The following is a 20,630-nucleotide window of genomic DNA, read 5'->3' as shown; positions in this document are numbered from 1 at the left end:
TGATATATAGGCATATTAAGAAAATCGGCTATTGTGGTTCAACACCATTCGGATATGCTTTATTTATAAACTTTTATACATTGGGCCTTTAGGTTAATACTGTAAATCATAGGCAGCAGTTACGTTGACAGGACCGACCCTATGGTCACCCCCTTCTAAAAAAAAAATAGTAACAAAAAAAATTCAAGACCAAAAATGATTGGAACATGATCATTTATCATAAAAACATAAATATCAATAAAAAATTCCACTATTTTTTCCCCCCAATATTTACTATTATAATAATAGTAAATATTGGGGGAAAATTTTTTAGTGGAATTTTTGGTTGATATTTATGTTTTTATTATAAATGATGTTCCAATCATTTTTGGTCTTGAATTTTTTTTTTTTACTAATTTTTTTTTAGAGGGGGGTGGCCATAGGGTGGGTCCTGTCAACGTAACTGCTGCCTGTGCTGCAAATGCCAATAATAACAACATCACGTCATGTAGTAAATGTGTACCGAGTTTGGACATCTTAGAATAAATATCATATTAATGATATCAAACATTGTATCAAAAACAAATGGTTAATAAATATGTAGCAAGGTATTGTTTTATTAAGAAAGATAACTCTGGTTAGAAGAGTTGCTTGGTTTAACAGGCAAAATCTCCCTTTGATAATGATTGTGGCAGACCAATGATTTTGCGGGGAAAAAGTCATGTGATCACTCATTGATTTACATTGTGTGCAGAAATGGAATCAGCGAGACAGACTTCTTTTACTTGTTTTGAGGTTTTTAAGTGATAATTCATACACAAGGGTCAGTATATGTTTGCATTTGCTGTCTTTTGAATTTGTCATGGTTTTGCAATATTTTGAAATTATTAATAAGTTCATTTAGCTGTCTTTATTTAGTTTTGTTACATAATTTCGGGTCCCTAGACTTACCGAAATACGATTATTTACCGAAAGACGGATAAAATTACCGAAATACGCATGAAAGTTACCGAAAGACGCCTTCTAATGCATTTTATTTTTAATAATCTTGTATATATAATGATTATACGCATTGTAGCCAAAAAATGTAAAAAAATATTTAGAAATAATGACTTTATTGACAAAAGAATTTCCCTTTTTTAGTCAAATACAGTTATCTCCCGTCGTCAACCGAAACACGTTTTATGGTTATGGTTAAACTGGAGTAAACATGATAGAAATTTACCGAAAGACGCTTGCTATTGTATTTATTTTTAATATTCATATATATTTGATGATTTTACACATTGTAGCCAATAATTATAAAATAATATCTAGAAATAATGAGTTTTTTGACAAAAGAATTTCCTGTATTTAGCCAATAAGAGTATTCTCCTGTTCTCAACCGAAATACGATTTATTGATATGTTTTTGGTGAAGTAAGAACATGACAAATATATACAGTTAACTAAATTTTTATTTTATTTTTCATAATTTCTCTACATACATGACATATACATTTGATTAACATCGAACATGGAAGGCTGCATAAAACATAATTCATACACATAATAAAATTACATGAAATATTGAACGCTGCAAATACAAAATAAAATGATTAACTTACACTATGTATTTAAACTATTGACAAAGACCTATACATGTTAATGACAAAAGCTATGGTAAATGTACATTGAAAATTCACCTTGTGTTACAAACAAATGTGTCAGACATACAAACAATAAAATTGAGATAGAGTTATAAGAACCCAATTCCTACAACTTGAACAATGTATGCATTGATCACTACTACAGTCAACAGCACATATAGCACAAGGAAACTCATCCATCATTAATGATCTCAGAGTGTAAAGTTCTATTAATTTGGACTTCTTTAATACTTACAGCAATAACTTACCTTTTTACTCGCAATTGTTATTTATGAATCTTCAAATGAAGCCGTCAATTTGTGTGAAAATCACCCGCAATTATAAATGTACACGTAATGCGGTCCTTTAATGCATAATTATTATGGTATTTACTCAACACGTGTCACCGAGCCGAAAAGGGTTTACCCAAATTAACACACTTTCAATAATACCAAACTGTCCCCCAAAAATCGTGCCGCTACTTTGTGGGGTGTCATATACCGGGTGATAATTATGTTGTTTTAAACATCGCCTGATTTTGTGTATTTGGTGTGGTCTGGTTAATATTGTCCATAAGTAGGCTAATTTATCTGATGATGAGAACTTCGCTGTTTAAAAACTTCTTTTTTCAAATTTCGTATAAACAAAAATTAAAATTTGAAAGCCCTGAATTATATTGTAGATCTAAGATCTAAGTTAGTTTAAAAGAAAATGATTTTAGCGACATTTTCGACCTATTTCAAAGGCAATCTTTCAAATATATCCCAAAATACTTTCAAATGCTGTATATTGATCTAACATTTCCATAAGAATATAAATGCTATTATTTGAATCCAAATTCATAATCATTTTCATAATACAGCAACTAATAAGTTATTTTTACCTGCGTTAAATCGTCTTTCGGTTGGCGAAGGGAGACAACTATTTCACTGACATATTGTCTTTATTCAATTGAACAATTAGTAAATATTTTCATGAACTTTTTCATTTTTATGAGTGTGTTTTAGTTATATGAATATTATGAGATCATCATTAATTGGAATAATTGATTATTTTGGAAGCTTTTATCTGTCTTTCGGTTGGCGAGTCGGCACGCGGAATTCGATCTCGAACACTGAAATTTCAACTGCCTATTACATCATTATATTTTAATATTTTTCTCTAAAATTTGGTTTGGTAAAGTATTTGTATAACATTAATATAAAAACAATAAAATAAATGCATTAGAAGGCGTCTTTCGGTAACTTTCATGCGTATTTCGGTAATTTTATCCGTCTTTCGGTAAATAATCGTATTATCTATTTCGGTAAGTCTAGGGACCGCATAATTTCGTGACAGGTGTACATTTGTATTGAAAAAAACGAAATGACAGTTCTGATGTGCTCGTTTTTCTCTATTTCCATAACTAACACATGTGGGTTTGGTTTACAGTAGTCCACCTAAATGGCCGTCAATGAGTCTTTTAACATTGTTTTTCTCTGGCAGACTCGTGACAGGGATACTAAAGAATTGTCAAAATAATATTAATAACATTTATAAGTATCTCTGATCGCTCATTTTTGTAGCTAGGTTTACAGTTGATTATCAGCATGGAAATAATACGCACACCGTGAGAGAGTGAATTGGGTTTAAGAGCGTTCAATTCCTTATTTTGATCTTTTCATAAGTTCATTGTTGATTAGTCCAAGTAATTGTACGTTGACAGATCTTTTTTACAATTTTTGATAATGCCTGGGACTGGGAATATTAAATGCAAATCCTTCACATATAGGCCAAATAATTGTACATTGACGGATATTTTTACGATTTTTTGTATGGCAAATCCTTTACATACAAATTGTTTTGTGTGTAGTGGGTAGTTATTCCGATCGGGATTCTGCACCAGTACATAATTATCTCTCTTATACCGTTAAGCATATTATGACAGGGTTTTTTTCCGGCAATTTTTATAGCCGGTATTCGGTCATGTTCCCAATGGCAAAAAGTATCTTTTTTTCCTAATTTCCGAATAAAAATTCCCAATCTGGAGTTCCAAAAAAAGACGAAAGAAAAAAAGAGAAAATTGACGATGAAAATATAAACAAAACAGTTATTTCCCCTACATGCAAGCGTCTATTCACAGAGACATACAATGATCAGTGGTGAAAGGTGGATTTTCATTGGTTGAACTTCATTTTCCATCCAATCAGAGAGCATGTAACAAATTAAAGAGTTCTTCACAATGTGTTAAAATCATGTGTTATTGTAAACATACGGATTAATAATTTTAAGTTGACAGTAGATTATTCGGTGCAGAAGAGAATTAAAATTACTAAAAGACAATGCTGTTCTTTGTCATGCCTCACATACATGACCTTGACCTTCATTGCCAATATCGGAAAATAACAGAACTGAGAAGTGAAACTGAAAGTAGACAACTCGGTGAAATGAACAAGTCTTTATTTATTTGTAATGATGGTGTATTTAATTTTTGATAAATGACAAAAGGAAACAAGTTGATGAAATTTTACAAAAAATATTCATTGCTTTTTATCAATTGCATTAAAAGTCTGACTATTTTTAATAGATAGCAGATTTTGTATCCAAGTTAAGCCCATCAAATTGTCTTTGTATTAAAAATAATTTTCTTTGAAGTACTTTTATTATGCAATATGACAGTGTCTCATAGAAATATTATTAAAGGGGGCAAGTAATTTGACTATTTCAAAGAGTTAAAACAAGTGCTTTTATCCTTTGTAATTATTTATGAAGAATTTCCCAATTTTGGCAAAATTGATGCGAAAATTTCCAATCTCACGGGTATAGGTCATATTCCCAAAATACCGAAAAAAAACCCTGTATGATGAAAACACTAGTTGCTTCCCCTGTTTTGTATTTCACCATGCCTGTTTTCTAAAGTTGTTACAGTTATTTAAAGGTTAATCTTCGACTATTTGCCTCGTGAGGTTCCTTACTGGCGCTTGGTTAAAGCATATTGTGTCTATGAAATATCATAAAAACAAGAAATATCCAATCATTGAAATTAAACTTTAGGTGGACAAGCCCGAATTCCCACACTAGTGCTTTGCATCATCATTCTTAACAAGCCCTGCTTTATAAAAACCAAAATTTGAGAAAGCCCGGAAAGCAGCTTTCCAGTGCAGGGCACGCGGGCTTGTGCTAATTTCGACCACTGAATATCACCAGATAATGTTATTTTATATTAGTTCGGTACACAAAAAATAAATATCCAACGAATAATGATGAGTTTGATGGAATTTTCTTCATTTCATTCTGTCAAAACCTAATGATATATACATGAAGGGCACCTGCAAGGCTGCAGTTCACAGTTTTACAACAATCGGAACTCTTCGGACATGGCCGAATTGCTACGATTGTATTTACGAGGTCTATTTTGAAGCTTTCGAAGTTTTGTTTTATTGGAAAGGTAAATCATGTGTTTGAATGCAATTATCATAAATTTCAAACATAAAATAATTCTCTAAAAACAAAAATTTCAATATTTTTCAAAAACCCCTGTTATTGCACAGACCTGTTTAGACATTAGGGATTGGAAAAATCCTGTATAAACGTCTTTTTTTTTTAGACTAATTGTTGATGTGATGTTTTGTGTGATGTACAATGTTTTTGTGATCATTTGTCATATATGTACAGTATGTTTTAGCTATTAATTTAACCTGCCACTGCATACGATTAAATTATATAGTATAATACTGTATACTGTATAAATTAAACTATTTACGATGTTAAGATAGTTTAACTTAATTTAATGAAATAGATTATTATTCATATATGCTTAGGCCTAAAAAAAGGTTTGGTTAGGGTTTCATTTATTTTGTTTATTGGGCTTTATACAAGAATGTCATTTTCATCATTGGATAATGGTGTTGAAGTATTCAAGGATTTAAAGCTGCACTCTCACAGATTTACCGTTTTTACAACTTTATTTTTTGTCTCGGAAAGAGCAAATTTTTGCGGAAATATCTGCAAACTAATGATAAAAGATTGCTGACAAAAGATCAGATCGCAGATTTTCATATTTTCGTTCGAAAATTAATGTTTTATGGCTTAAACGGTTTAAGAAAAATGCATAAAACATTATTTTTTTTATCTTAAATATAAAAATCTGCAATCTATTTTTGGTCAGCAGTCTTATATCACTGGTTTCCATTGATCTTTGCAAAAATCCAAGATAAATAATAAAAAAATTGTCACAACGTTCAATCTGTGAGAATGCAGCTTTAACTACATATTGAAAAGCAATAAAAAAATGAATATTAATTACAGAGAATGACTCAAAGATCAAGCATTACAGAGACTCTATACAAAGGCAGACTTGTGCCAAATTGGAGGAAGAAATTAAAAACAACACAATAGGTGACATGTTTACAAACACATTCAAATAACTTCTGCTTCTTTGAATCAGACATTGATTGAACTCTATTAGCTCATTTAACTGCATCATAATAGGGAGGGGTCCACTAGTGACAAACACTTCACTGTAATCTCTATATAACTAGCAGTAAATACATAATGCTAGTCTTGCCTGCTTGCAAGTAAGGTGCTCTATCAGCTGGCCCACTGCTCACTGACAAATATGCCAACTGCTTGACAATGGCTCCGTAATTTTGTGCACATTATCCACACCAAATTCTTAACCACTTAGTTTTTATATCTTTTCAGTGTGCAAGACTGGTCATGCCAAAATCATTGTGGGTTTTGACCTGTTGAGCTGCTATGTGAGACACGCGGCCGAGGTACAACATGAGTGATGACTTTAACAGAAGGTGCTCTGTACTGCAGCTACAGAAATGTCATGCAACAGCAGCTTATCAGGTGTGGATTGTTAAGTTTGCTAGCAGTTAATGTTATTGTATGTTCTAGTACTTAAACAATTGTAAGTGCCAATGACATTTATTTTCTATTTTCTATAGATGTGTTTTGTTCTCTACTTCTTTACTCTTCTGAATTAGAAGTTCTGTCATGGATTTATTTTTTATTTTCTATCACTTCTAGATATTTTGTTTACTTAAGATCAAAATTGATAGACGTAGTGACGTTTAATTATAAACAAATTATGATGCTAACATATTTTTTACTTTCTATATGTTGTCAGGTTCTATAGGTGGAAATTGTTTTACTCACATTTACATTGCAAATAGATAATTTCAGTAAATTCAGAGATTATAAGTATCTTCCATGGCCGAGAGTGTAAGATAGGTTCATTCCGACCCGAGCGTAGGGTGTTTTGCGGAAACGAGGTTTAATAATTGCGTATGGATATGCGTTAGCACGTGGTTGTCATGGATATGCGCGCAGTGATCCAGTTAATGTTAATAGTCAAATCGGTCTTTTTAAATAGTTCTAAGGAGAATGAAGCATTATTTCTTGAATGGTGCGTGAAAACTGTTTTATAGTGACATTTGAAGCGAGAAGTAATTAATTAGCGTTCTAAATATTACCATAAGACAAGATTTCCTTGATGCTACTGACGACAGTCTTCAACAAGGGAGGTAATTACAATGAGGCGACCATTAGAAAGGAGTTCAATACAGGCATTTTATCTTCGCCCGTGGGCAAGATAAGAATATCTAGCATGGTTAAATTATTGGATCTACTTATCTCAGGTGGGAGAAAACTCAATTCATATGTCATTTCTTTTACAGAGAGAATTCCATCCTTAACTTAGGTTTATGCTGTGTGGATTCTGGTAGGAGAGGGTACCCTACAAAAGAAGGCTCTCATATTGCAATACGTAAGTCCAGTATGACAACTAGATTTAACTTGAATTGTCTTATTATTGTTAAGCTTTTCTTTCTTTTGGAGAAAAGAAAGTCTACCGGTATTATACCCTTCATGTTGCCAGCACTTTATTTTAACCATGGCCAATATTAACCCAAGAGCCACCCAAGATATTGACATGAAGCTTAGTACACATGTCAGCAGCGACAATATGAACATGTTGGCAATCTTTTCTTTAATCTTTTAATGAAGTTTTAAAGCTGCACTCTCACAGATTTACCGTTTTGACAACTTTTTGATTTTTTGTCTTGGAATGAACCAATTTTTGCGTAAATATCTGCAAACTAGTGGTATATGACTGCTAACAAAAGATCAGATGCAGATTTTTATATTTCTGTTCGTAAATTAATGTTTTATGTCTTAAACCCTTACTAACGGTTTAAGAAAAATGCATAAAACAATTTTTTAACTTAAATATGAAAATCTGTGATCTGAATTTTTGTCAGCAGTCTTATATTACTGGTTTCCATGCATTTTCAAATAAATTGGCTCGTTTCAAGGCAAAAATTTAAAAAGTTGTCAGAACGTTCAATCTGTGAGAGTGCAGCTTTAAGAAAAGAAGATGTGACAGGAAAAAACGTTGGTGCTGTTGAAACAAAGAGATTTGTTCCACGTTAGGCTGAAAGAAATTAAAAAGATATTTTTACACTTAAAGTATAAATTATTTAAGTCAGAGCAATATGTTTGTCAGGCTTAATTGTTCGAGTCGGTCATAGGAAGAGAAACCTTAACTATTTTATTTTTGGCCTTAACTAAAGTTACTTGATCCTTTTTTTACAGGAAGATCCTTGGTTGGACGTTTGCAATGCCAAGCTGTTGCAAGCTAATTCCACAAAGAACAAAGTTGCAAGAAAAAACTGGGCTCTACCGATGCTTGCAACTAAAAAAAACTTTAAATGATGTTGTGTTATCAGGTAATGTTAATATGCAAGTACAGGACGACAGCATGAAAATAGTCTTTAGTCTGAGCTTTTTTCTGCTGAATGCAGAATTTTTAAAAGGTTGTAAGATAAGAATAATGACATTGTGTTGTGAATGAACTTGGTATACATATATAGCATTCTCAAATAAATAGGAATTTCGGTTGGTTATGCACCAGTCAATTGTAACCACGGCCCCCCCAGGTCCGGGGAATAGCCAGGACTTTGACTTTTGGTCCAGCAAACCCCGGTTAATATCCCCGCCCTGCGGGGACGAACTGATGGTTAAACCCTGACCAAATGCCACCGCACCCCAGAGACTCTATATAAGGCCCAATCTCCGCTAAATTTGGCGCTATGACAAAACCACCGCGGTCACCCGGCCCTGCGGGGCACATGGAAAGTAAAAACACCGCCCTTTTCCCCGGCTATCCCCGGTATACCCCGGGGCCTGGGGGAGGGGGCGTGGTTACAATTGACTGGTGCATTAGAATGGAGTAATTAATTAAAATGTATCAAAACTTGAAATTTCACAAGTGAAAAATTCTTGCTTTATGCATTGCAGCATTTCTAGTTTCAAAGATTTGAACATATCCATATTGGGAAAAATAAATATTGTATGGAACTGGGAATCATGTTATCTAAATGCACCCTCCCCCTCCTCAAAATAGACCTGTCTACACTCCTTTCACGTGTGTATATGTATTCAGTTTGCGGTGGTCTTGTTGGGCTGTATAAGTCTGTGTCAAAGAGTATATTTCTATTGTAGACACAATGCCATGTATTTTATGGACTATATTGTTGACAAGAATGTTTTATAACTTCAGATTGAACAAGAGCTTGAGGTTTTACCAGAAAGGACATGTTTTTGACAAACTGCCATCAAGAGCTTCAAAGGGAAACATCCCTACATGTACCAGGTAAATATTGGCAGTCAATGTATTTTTTACAGTATAATTGAAGGTGCAGGTTAATTTATTGTCAGGTTTATTTTGGGATTGGTGTCAGTTGTGCAGGTACAAGATCAAATCTTAATACTAGGGATGGCAACGAGTACCCAAGTACTCGAATGAACGTCCGAGTACTCGAGTACCAAATCACTACTCGAGTACTCGGAAAAAAATCTATAAAAATCACCAAATACACGATTAACAGACAAAATATCAGATCTGGTTAGTTGCCAAAAGGACAATTTACGGTCCCTCTAATCCCCGCTGTGTATACAATTGACCTCAATCAATTAGTTGACAGTTGTTGTGAAAGTTGCAAACTGTCAACAAAGGACCCCTATTTCAAATTAGCACTGATGTCAATTAGCGAAGTTTTGATAGCGGTACTTTCACCTACACAATTCTATTGTATACCAATTAGTTTAAACATTATATATTTTACAAAGATTGTGGAGAAAGCTATGATATCTTGTACTGAGTCACTCTTGTTGGCACGATATTGCGCGAGAGTGTGGCCTTGTGTTTTGGGGGAAACCGGAGGACCGGGAGAAAACCCACTTGTCCGGCTTGGTGACCACTAACCAAACTCACATGCCCCAGGCCGGGAATCGTACCCGGGTTGCCTTGGTGAGAAGCTAGTGCGCTAACCACTGTGCTAACCGGACAACCAAATACCAATTAGAGACCTTTCACCAAACAATGGACGCAAACGAGCGAAAGAGTATCGACCGTTACGAGAATTGATTTCTTAATGGGCGTATTTTAATTATTTTTGCAATGATATTCACAATTGATTGGTTGATATTTTAATCAAGAATTATGAATATTAATGAGGTAAACAACAATAACACAGTACGAAAAACTATCATTTTAAAAAAATAATTTGTAGAGTAAACAACTAAAAAACTGAACTTCGTATTGAATTTCGTTCACATTTTTATGTATGCTATTAATTTTCGTTCATTGAAATTCTGATTGTTGTTCATTTCTGCAGTGCATACTTGTATAAAATGAAATGAATAAAACAAATTAAAAGCCTGAAACAACATTTGTTTTCTTTTTATATCATTTTTTGTTAAAATACATAATGAAAGTTTACTTTAAAGGTGAAAATGACCAATAATAACGACCAACGCACAATATACACCATTAACGATACATGTATACACAATCTTGTCTTCCCGAACACATATTCAATTTTTCCAGTAAATCGAGTACCCGACTACTCGATCGAACGATCGTCCGAGTACTCAAGTATTATTTTTACTACTCGTTGCCATCCCTACTTAATACACATTATAAAATTCTAAATAGTTTTAAGGTTGATAACAAGAAAGTAAGAGATGTAAATTTTATATTGTATGACAGTGCTTTTTTCGTACCAATTTAAGAAATTGACTTAAAAAAAGAAAATGAGTTGAAGAAATATTTTAGTGAAAAAGATTGGACCAACAAAAACTTGTCGAAGATTAATGAGCATTTTAATAAACCAATCTCAGTCATTTTCTTATAACATTCAATTTTGTTTTTATTATGCCCCTGAAGGTGGGCATATTAAAATCGCACCGTCTGTCCGTCCGTCCGTCCGTCCGACTCAATTACTCAGAATGTTATGGACAGATTTTAAAATAACTTGCCACATGTGTTTGGCATACCAAGACGACGTGTCGGTTGCAAGAACCGTGTCCCTACCTCTAAGGTCAAGGTCACACTTAGGTGTTTATTCACAATGGAATGCTGCATATAAGGACAAAGAGTATAGGTTGTCGTGTCCGGGCTGTAACTTTCCCTTGTATGGACAGATTTTAAAATAACTTGCCACATGTGTTCGGCATACCAAGACGACGTGTCGCGTGCAAGACCCATGTCCCTACCTCTTAGGTCAAGGTCACACTTAGGTGTTTATTCACAATGGAATGCTGCATATAAGGACATAGGTTGTTGTGTCCGGGCTGTAACTTTCCCTTGTATGGACAGATTTAAAAATAACTTGCCACATGTGTTCGGCATACCAAGACGACGTGTCACGTGCAAGAACCGTGTCCCTACCTCTAAGGTCAAGGTCACACTTAGGTGTTTATTCACAATGGAATGCTGCATATAAGGACATAGAGTATAGGTTGTCGTGTCCGGGCTGTAACTTTCCTTTGTATGGACAGATTTTAAAATAACTTGCCACATGTGTTTGGCATACTAAGATGACGTGTCGCGTGCAAGAACCGTGTCCCTACCTCTAAGGTCAAGGTCACACTTAAGTGTTTATTCACAATGGAATGCTGCATATAAGGACATAGAGTATAGGTTGTCGTGTCCGGGCTGTAACTTTCCTTTGTATGGACAGATTTTAAAATAACTTGCCACATGTGTTCGGCACATCAAGAAGACGTGTCGTGTGCAAAACTTGTGTCCCTACCTCTTAGGTCAAGGTCACACTTAGTGTTTATTCACAATGGAATGCTGCATATAAGGACATAGAGTATAGGTTGTTGTGTCCGGGCTGTAATTTTCCCTTGTATGGACAGATTATAAAATAACTTGGCACATATGTTTGAATTACCAAGACGATGTGTCGGTTGCAAGACCCGTGTCACTACCTCTTAGGTCAAGGTCACACTTAGTGTTTATTCACAATGGAATGCTGCATATAAGGACATAGAGTATAAGTTGTTGTGTCCGGGCTGTAACTTTCCCTTGTATGGACAGATTTTAAAATAACTTGCCACATGTGTTCAACATACCAAGACTCAATAACTCAGAATATTATGGACAGATTTTAAATAACTTGCCACATGTGTTCGGCATACCAAGACAACGTGTCGCGTGCAAGAACCGTGTCCCTACCTCTAAGGTTAAGGTCACACTTAGGTGTTTATTCACAATGAAGTGCTGCATATAAGGATACAGAGTATTGGTTGTTATGTCCGGGCTGTAACTTTTTATTGTATGGGCAGATTTTAAAATTACTTGCCACATGTGTTCGACATACCAAGTCGATGTGTCCCTACCTCTAAGGTGAAAGATACACTTAGTGTTTATTCACAATGGAATGCTGAATATAAGGACATAAGAATGTAGGTTGTCATGTATGGGTGGTATTTTTTATGTTCAGAGGCAATTTAAAATAACTTGCCATATGTATTTGTTTGATCTTTAACTTTTCATGTACTGACCTTGTTCATAGGTCAATGTCACATTCGGGGGCATTCATTACATACTGTGACAGCTCTTGTTAAGTTCTTGAGTGAACTGATTTATTAGAAATTGCTCATTGCCTTATCAGAAAGGCCCTTCCCACATTAGTGTAGAAAAACACTATGTAATAAAATCATAATTGAAGATATACGGTATAGGTGATAATTTGAATGAAGTATGTTGTTGTTTGCTGGGGCGGGCGGACAGAAGGGCGGTGTCACGGATGGTATGGAATAATTTCAGTTAGGTTTCACAAATAGTGACCAAACTTTGTAGGAAAAGTTTATAGAGACCTTTCATAAGATTACATTTGGGACCCTTTGGGTAAAGTTCCAAGGTCACTGTTCCTAAAAGAAAGAAAACAACTGAATTACTTTAGTTAGGGTTGACATATTGCAACCAAACTTGGTATATAGATGAGATTATAGAGATCTTTGATATGATTGTGTCTGGAGCCCCAAGGGTCAAGGTCAAGTTCACTCTTACCAGAAAAAGAAAACCGGTTGGTACTGAATAACTTAAGTTAGGGTTGAAATATTACACCAAATTTAGTACATAGGAAGAGTTGATGGAGACCCCAAGGGTAAAGGTAAATGTCGCTGTTTTTAGAAGTAGAAAAATGGTTGGTTCTGAACAACTTTAGTAAGGGTTTACAATTACATATTGTTACCAAACTTGGTATATAGGAAGTGTTTATGGAGACCTTTCATGGAAGTGCGCCTCGGGCAAAGAGGGTAAAAGTTAAGTCCACTGTTATTGAAAATAGTAAACCGGTTGAAACTGAATAACTTGTTTGCATTGACCTATTGTGACAAAATTAAGTATGTACAATGTTGGAAAAGTTTATGGAGAAATTTTATGGGACTGCATTTGGGGCCCCAATTGTCAAAGTCAAGGTTACTAAAATGAGAAAAAAAAAACATTTGAAACTGAATCTCACAAAGAAGGCCGAAGTTCTTCTATCACTCATTTAAAACCTGATTTCTTCGCATAGCATTTTTTGTGTACCTTTTGTTTATTTTTAACTCTTGTTATATTATATGTTCATTATCAAGAACTTTATGACTGTAAGCACTTACCAATTCATGCATACATGTAAAGGTGAGGACGTACATGTATATGTGTATACAAATACATTTACAAATTATGTTTTTTTACTTTCCATTGGTGAAAAAACAATAAAGCAATGTCTGATATTTTGTTTTATTTTATGATTCTACATGTTTCTTTCATTAAATATTTAAAAAACAGTTTCAAGGTTATTCAGTTATACGGAATTTACATAAATGTGAAACGATGAAAAATTACCCAAATTAGTAATTAATCATGTGTTATTTCAGTGTTGATGGTGTTTATGGGGACGGTGCTAGCTTCCCATCTGTGAATGCCACAATGCTTGGAAGAAGTCGCGCTTCTTCTGCCCATCACGTAACAACAGCACTCACATCATCTCCTGGAGGACAACAACAACAATGATGAATTCTGATTTGTGATCTATAGATGATTTAATACCTATAAGGCTATTTATATTTCATGTTTGTTTTTTGTTGTTTCATACATGAAGGCAAAGAAGTTGTTAGCATGTTTGTTTTTCGAAATGTTGTTGGCATCAGTGAAGGTGTTTGCTCTTGAAAGGTTTAATAAGCCCAGATATCCTGCAATGAAATCTTTGGTGACGGTTTTCCTGACCATCTTTAGTGGGCCGCTTGTAGAGGCCAGTTTTAATATAATGGACGACAATGTGGAGAAGGAAAGGCCCAGTCTCACAGTGGAGAACTATTAGAATGTTGTTATCATAAAATTCACATTGAGGAAAAAGAAATTAAAAAGCCATAAAATGAAAGTTAGTGTATGATGAAGAGATCCTGCATGAATACTTACAGCACTTACAGAGCTCTTCAGAAGAAAAAGGAGCTGAAACAACAGCAAATGGAGGAAAAATAAGTGCATCAGTGCTTCAACTGAAGGCTGAGATAGCCAAAAGAGTACTAAAACCTAATTGTGTCTGATATCTGTTTTATGTATGTTGGATATCTGTGTGTCGAATGCCTGCCTGTGTCTGATATCTGTCTGTCTGATGTCTATCTGCCTGATAATGTCTGATATCTATTTTATGTATGTTGGATATCTATCTGTCAGATGCCTGCTTGTGTCTGGTAGCTGTCTTCCTGATGTATGTCTGCCTGTCTGCCTAATTGTATCTGATATCTGTTTTATGTATGTTAGATATCTGTGTGTTGGATGACTGTCTGTGTCTGATATCTGTCTGTCTGATGTATGTCTGCCTGATTGTGTCTGATATCTGATTTATGTATGTTGGATATCTGTCTGACTGCCTGCCTGTGTCTGGAAGCTGTTTGTCCGATGTCTGCCTGTCTGTTTGAAGTACTTCTAATTGATTATATTTGTTGATGATGTTATCAATAATGCATTATGTCTGAAAGCAAATATGTTTCTTTTAACTATTTTACCAAATTATTACTGAAACTTCTAAAAATTAATTAAATAAAGGATTGTTCTTGTCTCTCTAATGATGTTTTTTTTTTTAAAGAAATCTGAAATGGGAGGTTAATTAAAGTTTGAATAAAATTGTTTTTTGACTGTTAAGTTCTTTTATATTTTGGTATTGAATCCAGTGCATGATTCACATTAAGAAATTATCAAGCTGGTTATACTTTGGGTCTTGCTTCATTAAGTTATCTCCCTTTAACCATTTTTCATGATTGGTCATGTTCGGACTGTATCTTGGAAATTAATGAAAGGATTAAAATGAAACTTCAAACATAGATAGATGGCAAGGAGAGAAAGTGCAGTGCGCAAGAACCATAACCATGCCCTGCAAATTTATTAGTGACCTCCCTTTTCCTGATTTGAATTTTTAGCTCGACTATTCCAGGGGGAGAATCGAACTTAACCTTAGCATTCAAACAAGATGGCGGCGCCCATGTAAAAGGTGAGTTTTTCGGCGATTTAAAATTTTGGAAGCCAGTTTAGACACTGGCATATTGTGAAAAACCTGCTAGAGAAAATTCCACACCCATTGGTACTTGGATCTCCATGAAACATGCTGAAGTTTTGTCAAACATTCGGACATCGGCATCGACTCGAGAGGAATACGAACTAAAAGGCACGGCTAAGGTTAGGATCCCTCGATAATATTGGCCTGTTTTGACGATTAGCAACACTATTCATGATTGTTGTGTCAAGTTGGTGCAATACAAATGTATATTGATCAAAAGTTATCCGTCTAGAAACCCGTAATGACGTATTTGCTTCAAAATTAGTATGTATGCACAATGCTAAGGAGCAGTGCACGCAAATAAGTGGCTAAGGTTAGGTGCCATTTATTGAGAGAGGCGTTCATTACCTACGGTAATTTCGTTTCGTGTTTGTATCTGTTCTTTCTGAGAGATTAAAGGTTTCCGTAACACTGTGCGACATCATCATTATCCAGATGAGGTATTTTGAAACTGCCAAATCTGATTTCGCTGTGTTTTCATCTAGATACAGTTGAGAAAAAACTACAGTGACGCGATGTTGTGGATGAAAATCGTCTGTTTTGTAGTTTTTGGTGTACCTGTTTAAATTTGAGGATGCATTTAAACAAGTAATAAAGAAATATTCACATTCATATTTAATCAATCGTTACCAGAAGCGAAACTTTAATTAGTACTTAAATTGTCAACGGTAGATCGGTCTTGTCAAAAATGTTGACAAAAGATTGTAATGATGATAAAGGTTTAAAGTAGATGAATGATGTTTCCTGTATACTCGTATTTGAAAATAATGTCTGGCTCGATCAAACATAGTTTAAACGGTTGCAGGCATAGAACGAATACTTTACAGGTTGTTAAATAGGGCCGATCTAGAACTGTTATGTTTGTTGTGTCACTAAACCCTAGTTTCTCCTGACATGATAATACTCTATTGTTTAGATCTTCATTTGTGAATTAAGAGTCTTGCTGTACGTAAACGCAAACATGGCTAACGCTTTTTAGCAACCCGAGACAAATTTACCGTACACACAGCTGTCATTAGGTCTAGAAAATGACACAGCAGGATCCAGATAATAAGATTCTGAACTTGTCTCGGAGGCAGAATCGGTAAATGCCACAAGTCGAGGGAGTGAACTGAATCTCCTTAGACCGAGCCTGGTTTGGTAATTTGTTGTTGTTGTTTATCAATTGCACTTTTTTCTGTATAAAGTGCAATGGCATTTCCCATCGATATCGCGTGCGTTTGTTCGATACTTCTGTCCTGTCATTGGGCGCACTAATATCAAGGGGCGGGGCATATTTACTACGGAACTATTTTTTTTAATGAAATCGTAGTAAAATTATTGGCAACATGCATAACTGTAATCTGCAGTAAAGCAGTTAAAACAAAATAAGCAACGATAATTTGATTGATTTTAATGTAGATAATTACATGATGGATGGAACAGTTGATGAAACGTTTGTGTTTAAAAATGCTGCTAAATGTCACGAAAATGCAAAGGACAGTTAGTTCAAGATAACCTCTATAACGGGTGCTTGTATGACGTCATGAGTGATGTCATTGAAAAAGTTTTACATTAAGCTCGATTCGGGCCGCAACATAACTCGTCAGCTGCATTTTGTTTCGACGCCATTTTTGCAGTGTTCATTCGTTTTTAGCTCACCTGTCACGTAGTGACAAGGTGAGCTTTTGTGATCACTCTTCGTCCGTCGTCCGTCCGTCCGCCCGTCCGTCCGTTCACAATTGCTTGTGAACACAATAGAGGTCACAATTTTGACCTAATCTTAATGAAACTTGGTCAGACTGATCATCTCTATAAAATCTAGGTCAAGTTCGATATTGGGTCATCTGGGGTCAAAAACTAGGTCACTAGGTCAATTAGTAGAAAAACCTTGTGAACACTAGAGGTCACAATTTTAGCCTAATCTCAATGCAACTTGGTCAGAATGGTCATCTCTATAAAATCTAGGTCAAGTTCGATATTGGGTCATCCGCGGTCAATAATTAGGTCACTAGGTCAATTAGTAGAAAAACCTTGTGAACACAATAGAGGTCACAATTTTAGCCTAATCTCAATGCAACTTGGTCAGAATGATCATCTCTATAAAATGTAGGTCAAGTTCGATATTGGGTCATCCGCGGTCAACAACTAGGTCACTAGGTCAATTAGTACAAAAACCTTGTGAACACAATAGAGGTCACAATTTTAGCCTAATCTCAATGCAACTTGGTCAGAATAATCATCTCTATAAAATCTAGGTCATGTTCGATATTGGGTCATCCGCAGTCAATAACTAGGTCACTAGGTCAATTATTAGAAAAACCTTGTGAACACAACAGAGGTCACAATTTTGACCTAATCTTTATGAAACTTGGTCAGACTGATCATCTCTATGAAATCTAGGTCAAGTTCGATATTGGGTCATCTGGGGTCAAAAACTAGGTCAGTAGGTCAATTAGTAGAAATACCTTGTGAACACATTAGAGGTCACAATTTTAGCCTAATCTTAATGCAACTTGGTCAGAATGATCATCTCTATAAAATCTAGGTCAAGTTCGATATTGGGTCATCCGCGGTCAATAACTAGGTCACTAGGTCAATTAGTAGAAAAACCTTGTGAACACAATAGAGGTCACAATTTTAGCCTAATCTCAATGCAAATTGGTCAGAATGATCATCGCTGTAAAATGTAGGTCAAGTTTGATATTGGGTCATTCACGGTCAATAACTAGGTCACTAGGTCAATTAGTACAAAAACCTTGTGAACACAATAGAGGTCACAATTTTAGCCTAATCTCAATGCAACTTGGTCAGAATGATCATCTCTATAAAATCTAGGTCAAGTTCGATATTGGGTCATCCGCGGTCAATAACTAGGTCACTAGGTCAATTAGTACAAAAACCTTGTGAACACAATAGAGGTCACAATTTTAGGCTAATCTTAATGCAACTTGGTCAGAATGATCATCTCTATAAAATCTGGGTCAAGTTCGATATTGGGTCATATCATTCCCTTGAACCCATCTTTTCCATCATACTTTTCAAGGTTTGTTCCCACAACTTTTTGATGCATTCTGTTGATTTTGAAGATGTTTGTTTTTATAGAAAATTTGGCACAAGTAAATGTTTAATAAACACATTAATAAAACCCTTTGAAGATGTTGTTTGTATTTTGTTTGCTCATTAATATACTATGACAACTTCCATTCATTCATGATTGTTAACAACAAAGTAAACTTGTCGCCTGGTGGCATCCATTAATTACTAACAATTGAGGAAGAACCAGTAACTCAAAATATTGATGCATTGCAATCCTGAAAGTCCCAATAGTATGGATCGATGGCAGGTAAGCGATACAGGGCCACCATGGCCCTATGGTTAGCTCACCTGTCACGCAGTGACATAATGAGCTTTTGTGACCGCTTGATGTACGTCGTTCGTCAACATTTTGCTTCGAACAACATCTCCTTAACCCCTTGGCCAATCATGATGAAACTTGGCAGGGATGTTCCTTGCATGAAGCTCTACCAAAGTTGTTCAAAGACATGGATTCCATGCGAAACTCTGGTTGCCATGGTAACCGATAAGAAAAACTTAAAAAAAATTCTCCTCCAAAACCACAAGGCCTAGAGCTTTGATATTTGATATGTAGCATCACCTAATGGACCTCTACCAAGATTGTTCAAATTATGCCCCTGGGGTCAAAAATGACCCCGCCCCGGGTCACGTGGTTTACATAGACTTAGATATGGAAAACTTAACAAATCTTCTCCAAAACTAGAAGTCCTAGGGCTTTGATATTTGGCATGTATAATTACTTTATGGACATCTACCAAGATTGTTCTAATTATGCCTCTGGAGTGATAAGAGGCCCTGCCCGGGGGTCGCAAGTTTTACATAGGCTTATTTAGTGAAAACTTAAAATCTTGTCTAAAACCACAAGGCCTAGGCATTTGATATATGGTATGTAGCTTTACCTTGTGGTTCTCTACCGAGATTATTCAACTGCTATCTACTGTAGCAAGCCCTGTTATTATCGCATTTGTAGATGTTCTTGGTACTTTGAAGCCATAGAAGATGACGGACATGATATTGCCAAGTATTCCAAACACTATGACGAACACGATATAAGCAAGGGCCCCGGCGAACTCTTCAATTTTCCTTCTACTGAATGCTTCGAGAAGATCGTTATTACTGCTGTTGTGTTCCATTTTATACTTTATTAATTTCCTGAAAGTAAATAACGATAATTTTCAATGCCTTTAATGATATCAAAAAAATTATCGATGCTATACATTTGTTAAATGTTTCCTACCTCAACGTAATTGGCAACTCCTTGGTTGTTAAGGAAACTTTTCATCTTAATATACTTTAACTTACCCTTGAATAAGGAAGTTAATAAAAAATATAAACTATAAATATTACAATAATGGCAGGAGAAAATGAGTATTTCTCATGCAAACAAGTTTTTCTTTGTTGATGATGGGAAATACTATTGGACAAATTAATTTCCGCATTCACTTTACTCATTGTCAGATCAAAGGATTGGCGCCTATATTCTTATCCTCTATTTAAATTACAATTGACAATAGACCTTTGTTTCATACTGATCTCTATTCTGCAAACAATGCTTATACTCATCAAAATATAAATTGTCAGCACTCAACACCACACTTATTTTCCGTGTTTAGTGAAGACGTGAAAAGTTTCTGAGTCACTTACAATTATATAGTGTAGCACTTGAATTTATTGATGTAAATATAAATCCTTAAGTGGCGAAATTTATATTATGAAATATCTGTTCAACTTGATACCTTATTGTACAGTACAAAATATTATAGTTCAAACTAGATTAATTAATGCACATGCATATTTTAGCGATACATCAAAATCTATTGCTACCTTTTCAATAAATAAATATTACTCTGTGTACTGGTAGAGGTCTTACCTTTGTTCGTTACTATTACAGTTATATATGCTTCAATTTTCTATTTAGTTATATTATTCTGTTAACAAACAACGATACATTTCATACTTAATACTTTATGTTGATATATAAAAATCTTGTGATGATTATTTTATTTAAGGAATGAATTGCGAGATTGATGTCATTATCGGGCTATGAACGCAGTTGGGCTGGTTAAAATGTATGGAGTCCGAAG

The 20,630-nt window shown here is 34.9% G+C and overlaps 1 long non-coding RNA gene across 2 annotated transcripts; it reads left to right on the top strand.

The window, feature by feature from the left end:
* The first annotated feature begins 730 nt into the window (after positions 1–730).
* Positions 731–14,984, top strand: LOC128238186 (uncharacterized). Of its 2 annotated transcripts, none has more exons than XR_008261644.1 (6): positions 731–802; positions 6,290–6,442; positions 7,273–7,361; positions 8,189–8,322; positions 9,156–9,248; positions 13,811–14,984. It is a non-coding gene; the product is annotated as an uncharacterized LOC128238186 (long non-coding RNA). The 2 variants fall into 2 exon arrangements; XR_008261643.1 differs by lacking the exon at positions 731–802 and adding an exon at positions 5,794–5,983.
* Positions 14,985–20,630: the final 5,646 nt, after the last annotated feature.

The sequence above is a fragment of the Mya arenaria genome, chromosome 6 (assembly GCF_026914265.1).
Source record: "Mya arenaria isolate MELC-2E11 chromosome 6, ASM2691426v1".
NCBI classification, from domain to species: Eukaryota; Metazoa; Mollusca; class Bivalvia; order Myida; family Myidae; genus Mya; species Mya arenaria.
Note: the sequence above shows the minus strand (reverse complement) of the source record. Positions and strands in the feature narration are given on the sequence as shown.